Raw genomic sequence first — 13,369 nt, forward strand, 5'->3', positions numbered from 1 at the left:
GGTATGAGTTTTACGACTGGCCGCCGGCCCGACGTCAACCCTCCTTGGAAATCCTATAGTTGGTATAAGATTATAGGTAGCCCGAAATAGCCCCTTAACACACAGGAAGTCGTCATGGGCTAAAGGATAAGACGTCCGGTGCATTCGTATCTAGCGATACACCAGTGTTCGAATTGTACTTAACGAATGTTCTCGATTGTATTCCATGGTGAAGGAATAACATCGTGTAATAAAAATCAAGCCCACAAAAGTATAATTTGCGTAATTAGTGGTGGTAGGGCCTCTTGTGAGTCCGCACGGGTAGGTACCACCACTACCCTGTCTATTTCTGCCGTGAAGTAGTAATGCGTTTCGCTTTGAAGGGTGGGGCAGCTCATGTAACTATACTAAGACCTTAGAACTCATATCTCAAAGTGGGTGGTGGCATTTACGTTGTAGATGTCTATGGGCTCCGGTAACCACTTAACACCAGGTGGGCTGTGAGCTCGTATACACACATATGCAATAAAAAAAAGTAATTTAAAGATCTGTCGTATTCTAAGCCGGGAACTGCATAGTTACTAACTAAAGACATCCTGATCGTATATCATAGTCTTTAAATTATTTTTATCTACCTACACCGAGTCATATACATCATCATGTAGAACCACGACAATTTTATGTTCATAATATTAAAATTAAAGAGCACACGTTAATCCAATAATGTACGAATATAATTCTTCGTTTTTTTGCAACCAACGCACGTATTTTTCCTGGAACTCCGAAACTAAAACAAAAAAAAAGAACATACAACAGAAAAACGTAAATTAATAAAACATTCTACAAAAACACCGTGACTATTAGAGTGAGACAAGTTAATATTATTTGGTTTGACGTCCTAAAGTTTTTCGACTCGGATTACGAAGTGACGTAAGTACAACAAACAAAATGACAGGACGACGAAACGAATGAGATTTTGCTGTGGCGCTTATATCGTTTTGATATTAATACATAAAGCACATTCGACATTATTATCCGTGAATACTTATACATATTACACGAACAGATTACGCGTCACGTTAAACAATAAGTTCTCACGGGTTAATGAACGTGAATTTTGGACACATGCGTAATAATTTGATGATATTCTGTTTTCATTGTGTACGTACGTGAAAGCATGTTCTTCCCACGTTGAAGTTTGTAATTTTAAGAAATGGAACGTTTTTTTTGTCGCACCGTATATTATTCACTATCATTGATGTGTCAAATTTATGTGTTCAACTTAAATCAGAACTGTATGCGATTATAGAAACATACAATGCAACGTATAATTACACTTAGATGCAACTAACCTCAAAGACAAAAAATTGTGTGTGTATTTTTTTATACTAATATCAAGTAAAGAGTTTATTTCGTTAAAAAAATATGTTAAAGCGGCTCGTATCTAAGAAGGCCCCACCTGGCTGATTTACATGTCCTGGTGAAACTGGAAAGGAATCTGGGCCACCAGTAAAAACATCATTCATAAAAAAAATCTAATAAGGCGGTCTATAACAGAGCCATTAATACCCATCTCTTATAAATGTTTACAAAACGATGTTATGAGGAATCATCTGATTAGATAAGATATATTTTTAATGAGAAGAAAATCACCTGACTTCGCCCTAAAGTTTTGTTCGCACTAGGCGAGTATTTTAGTCGAGAACCGAGTAATTTAGTAGCTAAATGTGTCTGAACACCAAAAATTTAGTCGAGTAGGTTATTAAATAATTTAGTCAAGTCAATCCATTTTGTTCAATTTTTTCGGGCGAGTAGCGAGTAGTTTAGCCACTAAATTACTCGATGGGTACTCGACTAAAATACTCGCCTAGTCCCAACAAGGCTTAAACACTGAGGGCGGTAGGTGGGACATACCGGAGTTTAATCGACTGACAGCCCTATTCGAGCCTCAAACGAAACGAGAACTACTATAAGAGAAGAATAGAATAGAAGAATAATACTAATTTTTTACTCTAAATAGTCAGACGGGCTGCGTCTTGGCTTTGTGGCACCGGCCTAGCTTACAATCTCATTAGGTTCTTCTAACTCCATCAAATACATTTACTAAATAATTGTTTATAGGAAATTTATAGATTACTCGATTTATAGAGACATCAAGAAATTTTACAGAAACAATAATAAATAAACACATCCAGTAAACTGTTTAGTTCACAAAACTCATACAATTGACCAATTGAATGCAGTGGAAAATGCCTACTTCTCTTTTTTCAGATCAATACTCCCGCGAACAGCATAGGACAATCGTGGCGTCATTAATAAGTCGCCGAATGAAATAGTATTTGTCGATATTTGAATGGTTCTGGCCGGCGCTGCGAACTGACTTCCGAAAGCCATCGCGACAGCGTTGCAGGAACAAAAAGACCTTCGCCGCCGGTACACTTCCGATTGCAATGTCAAGCGCTGAAAAATTACACGGACAACCCTAGAATTAACTCGCTATATTAACCGTAGAGATCTCGTTTAGGAAATGGTACTTTGAATCGCAACAAAATTAATAAGAATTAACGAATCATCGAGCGACACAACCATGATTTGCTTTTTGAGGTGGTAGGTAGGTAGTAGATTCATTCGCAAAGCAATTTCTCTTGAGTTGTTAAGTCTCCTTCGGAGGCGCTCGGGCAGTTGGTAGCAAATCACACCCCTCCTGGCTGAGATTTTGCTCGCCCACCTGTCCTGGTGAAACTGGAAAAGCCTCCGGGCCACCAGTAACCTTTCAAACATAAAAAAAAAAAAAAATTGCTTTAGGCAGCCGCTTAGCTGAGCGCCTTGCATTAATGTAGCTATCATCAGATGAGCCGCACGCACATCTGCCAACAAATGTCATAAAAATATTTGAAAATGTTTCAAACCTCACCTTTTTTTGGTCTTTCTAAGCTGGTATACTGGTATGGATGAGCTCACGGGACTCCAACTTGAGGACGTTGCTAACACTAGCCCTAATAAGAGCAGTGATTCGCAGAATCTACCACCGGATCACCGAAACGCGACCCACTGAGAAGATTCGGCGAGAAACTCAATGGACTAAATTGGTGAGCCAGAGACGTACCAAATTTTGAAGGAAATACTTGCACGATGAAGGAACAATAATGTGTTATGAAAAAATAAAACCGACGGCAAAACTCACACGGGGAGACCCCACCAGTCAGTTGGTTTTTGAGATGAAGCTGTCAAAAGCTTCACTGAGAATTCGACGTTATATCTCAAGGTGACTAATGGTATTCCTGGTGATATTTATACCAGCACTAGTAAATACCTGATGCCAAGTGAATAAATAAATAACTGGGAACAAATAACACACGATTATCCGGCCCCAAATTAGGATTCCTCGTGTTGTGGGTTTCAGAGACTGACATACATACTTATGTATATATATAGTACGTTTAAATATATAGATAATATACACCCAGACAAAGAGCAAACAAACCTGTTCATGACACGAATGTTTGCCCCATATGAGAAGCGATATATCAATCGATTAATAGGCAGACGCGCTTGCGACTCACCTCATGCGAAGTTGTTACTATTGCTCGTGGATGTCAGCAATGCCAGGAGCACAGCTAAGTCGCTGCCTGATAGTTTTTTTTTTTTTTTTTTTTTCAAATTAAGCATTGTGTGCGTAATATAATGTGTCTTCCGTATGTCCCCATCAACTGTATGCATAGAAATCTGAGACGGACTATGCCTGTTTAGACAAAAACCAAAGCGGACGGATCATCGTACTCCTCGTCAGCACCACTAAAATGATTCCCAAAATAAATATGATTAATGATGATTAACTCTAAGAGCTTGCAATTTATCAATGAACGTTAAAATCCGTCATCGAACGTAAAAAAACGCTAATGAGTTCGTGCCCAGAATACGAATCTCGACACGTATGTACCGACTATTTTTTATAGACGCTCACCTTGGTAATGTCCTTCGGCCTTCCGAGAACTCATGAGGCCTCGGTTTCGAAAAAATCACGACAATTACAACATTGTAGCCGTAAAGTTCCTTGATCGTTCTGGGAACGGGAACTTTCTTTTGTTTCGGCATAAGCTACCCGCAGCGAACCAAATCATCTCGGCGACACTGAGCTGTCGAAACTTACATGTGTCTTGTGAAATTTTTATGTAAATACGACGTTTTTGTTACGCAGATGCTCTGTGTGACGTTAAAAAAAGTGTAGTGAATACTAAAATTTGTTAATGTGTCGCAAGCAACGTGAGAATTGCTAACTATATAATAATTGTGAGCCGTAGTACCTAATGAAATATGATAACGTCTATTACGACGAAGAGTTCGATGCGCGAACTAACCCATAGACACAGTTTCATAGTTTCTCGCAATATCTTCTCAGTGGGTCGCGATTCCGATCCCCTGGTAGATTCTGCGAAGCATTGCTCTTTCTAGGGCTAGTGTTAGCAAATTCACTCAGATTGAGCCCGTGAGCTCTCCTACCTGTCCGGGCGTAGTTAGCCTCTTAGACTACCAGCGAATACGTAGGGAAAAAAAAAAAAAAAAAGATGACCTTTGTCCTAAACATTAAATCCAGTACGATACAACCACAATACTAATAAAACTCAAACACGATCCGACAAGTCTTAATTTCTCGAACAACGATATTCAGTACCAATCTCAAAATTTACTTACGCGCATGCATAGATGTATGAATAAATAACGTTATATTAAACCTCACAACATAAACCGTGACAAACGTAATGAAACATAAAATCAGTGTCAGTAAATAAGCGTGTTTACGACAAAATATGTAAATGCAATTTAAATAAAACAAAGGTCGTTTTCATATGACAATAGAGCCATGATACATGTAATAAGTGGTTGCACCGCTGACGTGCACCATCGAGGAGGTAACAATGTAACACATGTGTAAACACGAAAAGACTAATGGCCACGTTAAAACATTTAACAGTCAAGTATAACAACTGTTGGATATTTTTAACGTCTTCCAATTACAGTCTTCGTTCGTTTAACGATTTCGCTGGGCATTAACTATTCCAATTTTATGTTTGTGACGGACAAAACGCGAAATTCCACGCGTGACGTTCGCTCGCATGATTTTTGGTGCGCTATTATTACGCGCATGTTTTTATACGAATGATCTGATGATTTTGCTATGATCGATTTTGTTGAATTACCTATTAGAAAGATCTACTGCGCTTGTGTATTAATTTCGATCATGAAGTCTTGAAGCTTTAACTAAAATAGATATTTTGTTTTAGTTTTACACAAAATCCGTGTTACAATATTCGACTTTTTAAGTTTTTTTTTCTATTACATAGATACTAATAAAACTTTAAATATTGGCGTAATATCACGAATAGCTTATTAAATTCAACATGGAACATAATTCATTTATTTCGATTTGTCGACAAATAATGCGTAATTTTTTAAATATTTTTATCGTTTTTTAATATTATCTTTAGTTGAAATACATCAATAAAAGATACTAGACCATTGTTACGAGCTATATATAATAAATCGAGGTATGATTTAATTCTAGTGTCCGAGGTCAGGTCGACAGCTTCTCGTTTTTGCGCTTTGTCTCGCTCATGGTGACTTACGAATTTTATTATCTATGGCTTAAAATGATATACGACCGCTCTTAACTGGAGAATCATAAAATATTTTCTGTTTGTGAAATATTTCTGAAGCAATAAAGCAATAATTCACTACGGGACTACGGGGAAGATGGCGAGCTTTATTTGCCGTCATAAACGTAATGTTTATGGTGTACTTTTTTGCGTGGTTGTTCGTTTGTCCGTCGAGAGCGAGGCAGTACGCGTACGCACATAAACCTTCACTTTATCATTACCGTGATTGAGAAACGTGTCCAACATTCGTACGCTTTTCTATTTAGACTGTTTTTGTTCAATCTGAGATAATGTTGAAATACACATCCTTAAAAAAATGCATGTCATTGAAAGACATGCATGCCGATAACTTACGAGTACTAACATAGCCATAAATTCACCTAATCAATCATCAGCCCGCTGAGTTTCTCGCCGGAACTTCTCAGAGGGTCGCGATTCCGATCCGGTAGTAGATGCATTCGCGAAGTAGCTATTGTTATGTTATGCCCCTCACACTAGTACCTAAGTCATATATCAATTCTCATAAACACATAATGTACTCTAACTCTTAGTTCTTAAGTTCTAAATCATTGTTACTATATAACATACTTATTTCCTCATGTTACTAAATCATATGTATATTGTTTACTTTACATCAGATCTTCATTTGGAATTAGAACATTAGTTAATATTGTATTCCTTTCACATCGGTAAAATTCCATCATTTACTAATTGTGTCCTTACGGATTCTAAATATGTTTACCAAAACGGTTCATAGTCTAAATGACTCATTTACTAATTGTTTAGTAAATAATATTCATGTATAAATTCTCTTTCTCCTTGAAACTTAGGAGTTCGTCATCAATCTTCAAACTTATAACATCGTAACTCTGTCCGTGTAACATCAGATTTTTGTAAAGGATAAATAAATTCAGTGTATATTAAAATAAAGTTTTTTTTAAAACTACAAAACCGCTCACCGCGTAACACTATCTTTGAGCTGTTAGGTCTCTCTCAGAAGCGCTCGGGCAGCTGTTAGCAAATTCCACCTGGTCGAGCTTTTGCTCGCTCAACTGTCCTGGTGAAACTGGAGAGGCCTCCGGGCAACCAGTAATCCTTCCATCATAAAAAAAGCAATAAACCAATTAAGTGTGTATGTACAACCAATGTACATCAAAAATGTTATCCGCAGTCAAAATAAATCAAAATAGCAACCCGCTACGTATCGAATAGCCTAAACGAGACGCTGCAATCGTTCTCTCACGAGGGCCTTAGGAAGTGTCGACGGGGGGCTCCATTAGTCAACGTGATTAGTTCTCGGCGGTGTTAATGTTTCAATGAGATGAATAATCGCAGGTAACAGTGACAAATGTGAAGTGAGAGCGGCGCGCGCGCACCTGATCCACAAACGTGCCGCGCTATCACTCAACATCACTCCTATGTGCAAGATGAAGAGATTTGTATTTATTAGTATTTGTGTAACCCTTTTTTGGGCATGAAATTGGACTTGCAAGTCTTTAGATATACTAAATACTCTAATAGCCCTACACAATTAATAACAAACTAAAATTGAAATTTGACAATTGCAATAGCGGGATACATTGATAATAATATATTTCGAAACAATGACGTCCAATAATTACCAAAATTCCATGGCCACACTACACATTGATAAATGACTCATTTCACATACGCAGAGTCAAGGGTTAAACTCGACCGCAATCTAGCATCGGAATCTATATTTTTTCAAATCGATATTTTTCTCGTCCGTGCGAGATATCGATTCTCTTTATTATGATTTAACGTTGATTGCACTCTTTGATGGTAGCCGCCGAACAAGATTTACAGCTGACGAGATAGCTACTGTCCTGCGTTATTGCGAACGTATTTGTACATGAATTCAGTTGAAATACGCGTTCTGGGAAGTCGAGACGTTAAATCCTCACTGGGAAAATTATGGTAGGATTAGGTCTAGATCAGTGCACGCATGTCGAGATGGATAGCATTTAATTGTGCAACGGGCGAAGGGAAATATAATGACAAAACGAACGAACTTTCGTAACAAATAATATAATGTAGAATTTTTTGTAATAATGTTATTGAACGTAGAATATGGATAGGAAGATCCATAAAAACATATTTATTTTTAATGTTCACTTTACTTTGTTTAAGTAAAATTTGGTCAGTTTTGTCTAAGCAATAGGTATCTTAAAGATGTGTAGTTAGTATGTACATTATTATTTGACATTTCTGTTATTCTGTTATACTTGCAGAACGCTAAATTAATACGTCAAAAATAAAGTGATAATCTATGGCTATATCCTACTTTTGGTTGCATTTAAAATGTATGGCGCAAACAAAGATTTTTAATAGCAGATCTTAAAAATTAATGTTGAGTCGCCTGGTTGGTGATTCGATTTGGGGCGATCGGCGAACAATCAAATCAAGCTAGTTCTGGTCCAATGTGTGCCAGACGACTAATCTCAATTACTTTGCATGAGCTCAAAAGCCATACCCTGGATGACTTCCAGGTAAAAGAACTTCGCGGTCAAGGATATTAACTAGAGAATAGGTAGCCGGGAAGACCTGAAGCATTGGTCACCGTTCTCGTCGAACCCGTCGCTTGCAACGAAGGCCTCAGTGAGTAAAGTAACCCATACACACAGCCCGCTAAGTTTCTCGCCAGATCTTCTCAGCGAAGCACTACTAGGACCAATGCTAGCAACGCCTCCTGGTTTGAGCCCCGAGAGCTCATCTACACGTTAGGGTTACGCTGATATAGCCTCTCAAGGCTATCAGCTTAGGTAAAAAAAAGCCGGGGCGTGATGTTCCAATCAATGCCTCGAATGGGATGAGATTCAATTCGAGCTCTTTGACAGCGTCACTAGTTGAACCACAAGTCCTAGGGTTAAAGCTGCGGTCAGAAGCTACCTCGATCGCGCCCGAGGGCGGTCTTCATTATCGAGTTCCTGGAATTGACTTCACGGCGACCCTGTCGGACTTGAGGGACTAAGTTAGTCGATAGTATGGTAGATAGCAGAATGCTAATCTTTCCTTTAAAGCTTCCTCATCTAGCACCTCGGATTTTTTCAAAGTGAATAATATACTGTTAAAGTAATATACCGTTTTGTAATGTCAATCTGTATTGTATCCTATTATCCCTATCTAGTAACAGTTTAGTAAAATATCTACTTGGCCTGATTCTATTCAAATTTTTATTTTACTACTTTTAACTACATAGCGAGTTTAATGTACCAACATGATCATTTATAGTGTGTTAATAATTAACACAGTGTTAGAAAGATTATTTATTTTAACTATGTTAAATTATGATGACGGTAGATGGCAGCACATGTATAATATTATTTTATGTACTAAATATTTATGTCGAATACTGGCCTTTCGCCCGTAATTTCGCATACATTCGTCCAACACAGTTAAAGGAAAACTTTTTTAATTCCTCTTTTATACATCCATTAACTTCTCATGCGAATCGAGTTCCAATGGTAATACACAATTCATATACATACCGATTTGTGTGCTATCAACATACCAACTAAGGTCTTCAGTGTACCCTTTCAAATTCTGATATATGTTGATAACTGTGAAAACATAACATATTTCGTATGGCTTCAAAAAATAATCATATAATTACGCAATCGTATCAAAAATGTTAATAAATAATTCGTTTCGTTGCAGACGGCCCGGCGACCTGACCGTCAGCCGCATCTATAAATCAAAATGCCCGTGCTCCGTGATTAATCAAACAAGCCGTACCTTTCTGTTTATTTCACACCTATGCGAAACAGGTACTTTAAATAATATCTTATCGAATTTTAACATTAGAATACAAACAATTTTTTTTTATTGCTTGGATGGGTGGATGCCAACCTGGTATTAAGCAGTTACTGAAGCCCATAAACATCTACAACGCAAATGCCGTCACCCACCTTGAAACATAAGTTCTAAGATATCTGTATAGTTATAAAAGGAATCAAACTCAATAATATTAATTCCAATAATAGTTTAAGAAAATGGTTTTTAAAATATCACATTACTTTTTGATTATTCATTTAGATTAAGGTTTTATTGCGCAATTTAATCTTATGGGCTATTTGGTCCAATCAAACAATCAGGTTCTAAGTGGTACCAATTCCAATATCGACTTATGGCGTAGGCACGAACCACGGTAAAAAACGGTTTTTTTCCTACCTATTCGCTGGTAGCCTAAGGGGCTACACATAGCTATGCTGGCTTACAGTGCTCAACTTGAGAGAGCTTGCTAACACTAGCCCTAGCAAAAGAAGTGCTTCGCAGAATGTGCAACCGGATCAGCAGTGCAACTCACTGAGAAGATCCGACGAGAAACTCAGTGGTTATAAAAATAGACAGGATAATATAATGAACACTTGTGCAGGCTCATACTTAGGGCCTTAGAAATTTAAGAATTTAATTATGTTTTTAGCACCCACCTGTATCAAGGGTTGTATGAAGTAGGGTATTTTTGCATCTTTCAATGGTACCTGTGCAGACTTGCAACCACCCTAAACAGAAAAGGTTTCAGTACAGTTACAACGGCTGCCCTGCCCTTCAAACCGAAACGCATTACTGCGTCACGGCAGAAATAGGCGGGGTGGTAGTACCTACCCGTGTGGACTCACAAGAGGTCCTACCACCAATAATTACGCAAATTATAATTTTGCAGGTTTTGATTTTTATTACACGATGCTATTCCTTCACCGTAGAAGTCAATTGTTTGACTTCCACGGTGAAGAAATTCACAAGAATATTTGTTAAGTACGTATTTCATTAGACAAATTGATACGCCTGCGGGATTCGAATACCGGTGCATCGCTAGATACGAATGCACCGGACGTCTTATCGTTTAAGCCACGACGGCTTCAGATTCTTATATACCTATATAATAATAATATAGTATTTATAATTTTGCACATTTATAACCACAGGACAATTTGAGATGATTTTCAGCAGTTTACGAGATGTTTAGTGTTATTTTTGTTTTTTAGTTATACTCATCAAGATCAATATGAATATTTAAATGGGTATGAAATTTAAGAACGTTAGCTATACTTATACATTTATATGTTTTGCCCACACGAGTAGGTAAGGCGATCAATACTTCGGTTTCATTATTTTAAAATGACGGAGAAATCATGAATATTATTCCGTCGAATTTGATTTTATGTCTCTAAGTGTAGGTGCGACTACCACACACCACGAGCCCCCGTGGTGTATGGTTGCTCCTTGAAACTGATGTTATCCAGAGTGTGCTTCCGGAGATCATATTTGTCCAAATCGATATTCAAATCTCCTTCATGGTCGTCACTTCAATGATATATCAAGTCTTTATTCAAACGACCGGAAAGAATTCTCAGTTAAACACAGCCGGGATATGCCCTTGTACAAAAACTAATTTTAATACAAAATTAAAGGTCAGAAAATCCCTATTTTCAACATAAACTATTTGTACAGTTGTAAAGAATCTAAATTTCAATCTTTGTTGATGTCCTAGAGTTTATCTATCTATTACTACTACTTATCTTCGGTCTATAACAGCAGAATCTTCACGTGCTTTCTATTTTGAAATTCCTTATTTCATGAAGTACTGGTCGTATGCCTAGCTGCTAACGAATGATTACAAACATCCTAGCTATTTCGGTTCGAGTGGAAGAAATATTATTATTTAATTAACAATTGCGACTTCAATCTCATATTTTAAATTGAGTCAGTCAAGTTGTGATGTCCATGGACATTAGTAACTTAATGCCATACGGGCCGAGTGCTTGACTGATCATCGACGACCACAAAACTGTTATAGGAATGATTTTCATTTAAATTCAAAACAATAGTTTATTCATACGTCTCATGTCTTTGTGTCTTTTTGCACCGCCCCTTATATAGTAACGCCTAATAACTTAGAATTCTGAGAACTTTTAAACAAGTACCGTCACGTTTCTGAAATTCAGAGGTGAACGGCCTAAAAGCCTAACCATTTAATTTCAAAAGCCCACAACAGGCGTGAAGAAGTTTTGATTTTTTTTATTTTTTTTTGTTACCGACAAAAAATTTGAAAGCAATTTAATTACGTACATCAGTGGCATTTAATACAATTTAGTAACACAATATTGTGGTCAGTGTGGCCGAGCCAAACGCCACACAGCGCGCCGCGAGACGCAGCGACCCGGAACCTTCACCCATTACTGAACTCTATTTTATTCCATTGCAATAACAATTGTATTTTAGCTAAATATTGCTCACCTATTGATTAAATTAATTCACAATACTGATGCTTCTCGCAAATCAATAATATAACCTTGTTTTTTTTTAATTTGTAAATTTTCACTTCATTCTTTGTACTCATAATCAGTTGTAGTTGTATATATATAAACAGACAGTTCTTTATTGTATATTTGTTTATTTAAAGAGCTTATCTTTACAAATAGCAATAAAGCAGATCCGTTAATACGGTTAGCTGTTAGCTCCATCTTACCAATTTGTTGGTAAATATCTTGAGTGCATCAAAATACCAAACTTTTATTATAAATTAACATGTTTATATAGACGCTCATTTGGTAAGTCGCCATCGTCGACAGTTTTTCTTTTGCATTCCCGTTTTGATATTCCAAATTGACCTTTACTGTCTCCGGATTATGAGTGCAGTTTGTGTGAACAAATTCGAAGTACGGCTTAAGTCCAGGCACGCTGGATGTCAAAGTTATGACGTGTTAGATTGATTATCGGATGGATGTTAAAATGCGTTTTATGACTTTTTATGGCGAGCTTTCGGTGTAAACCGTCCTAACAGATCCGTTTATGCCGCACGATACATTCGTAAGGATATTTATTTTATAATTTTAATTGCACTTTCATTTATTTATTTAATCATTTACATTTGTATAAAGGCATTCTTTATTTCGAAATGAATTAACTTTAACAGCCCCCAAAAAGGAAACTAAGCTGTAAACTTTGACGAGTACAAAATTAAAAGCAAATATGTGCAAACAAAAAATAGGAATAAAGTTATAAAAAATACACATATTTCTTAAACACAACATATGAACGTGCTGTAAAAGTGAAATAGATGACTTTTGACATTTTTCACAAAATGGATTGTCATAAATGTATGAGAATATAATAATAAGGTTATTTGTTTTGTTGGATATCTAGAAGAATGAGCTCACGGCCCATCAGGCGTGAGGTCGTCGTGGCCTGAAGGATAAGACGCCCGGTGCATTCGTATCCAGCGATGCAACGGTGTTCGAATCCCGCAGGCAGGTACCAATTTTTCTAATAAAATACCTATGTACTTAACTGCTGTTCACGATTGACTTCCTCGGCGAAGGAATAACATCGTGCAATAAAAATCAAAATCCGCAAAATTACAATTTGTGTAGTTACTTGTAGTAGGACCACCTGGCGATAGGTGGCAGAAGCAGTAATGCGTTTGGGTTCGGTTTGAAAACAACTTTCAGAGAATCGGTCTATCTAGTCGCTGTTCAGTGGCAGACCTTCCCCTGGTTGTTATCTATAAGATCGAAGTCGCAACTGTGGTAACATTGCACCACGTTTCGTCAATTAAAATCAACCACGCCCGTGCCCAGTGGTGGCCGGTACCTGTCACATATCCGGAACAATTACGTGGGTTCAACGCACCGCGTGGAGTCTGACTACCGACCCGTATCGCCTAAACATCACACCCAGCCTATATGGAAATTCTGTTTTGATCTCAACAACAG

At 37.4% G+C, this 13,369-nt stretch overlaps 1 long non-coding RNA gene across 1 annotated transcript in view; it reads left to right on the forward strand.

The window, feature by feature from the left end:
* LOC134198743 (uncharacterized) overlaps positions 1–9,421 on the forward strand; it is a 31,531-nt gene extending 22,110 nt beyond the window's left edge. Inside the window, exon 3 of the long non-coding RNA XR_009972906.1 lies at positions 9,312–9,421. This is a non-coding gene — a long non-coding RNA (uncharacterized LOC134198743). The remainder of the gene's footprint in view (positions 1–9,311) is intronic.
* Positions 9,422–13,369: the final 3,948 nt, after the last annotated feature.

The sequence above is a fragment of the Bombyx mori genome, chromosome 4 (genome assembly GCF_030269925.1).
Source record: "Bombyx mori chromosome 4, ASM3026992v2".
Lineage (NCBI taxonomy): Eukaryota > Metazoa > Arthropoda > Insecta > Lepidoptera > Bombycidae > Bombyx > Bombyx mori.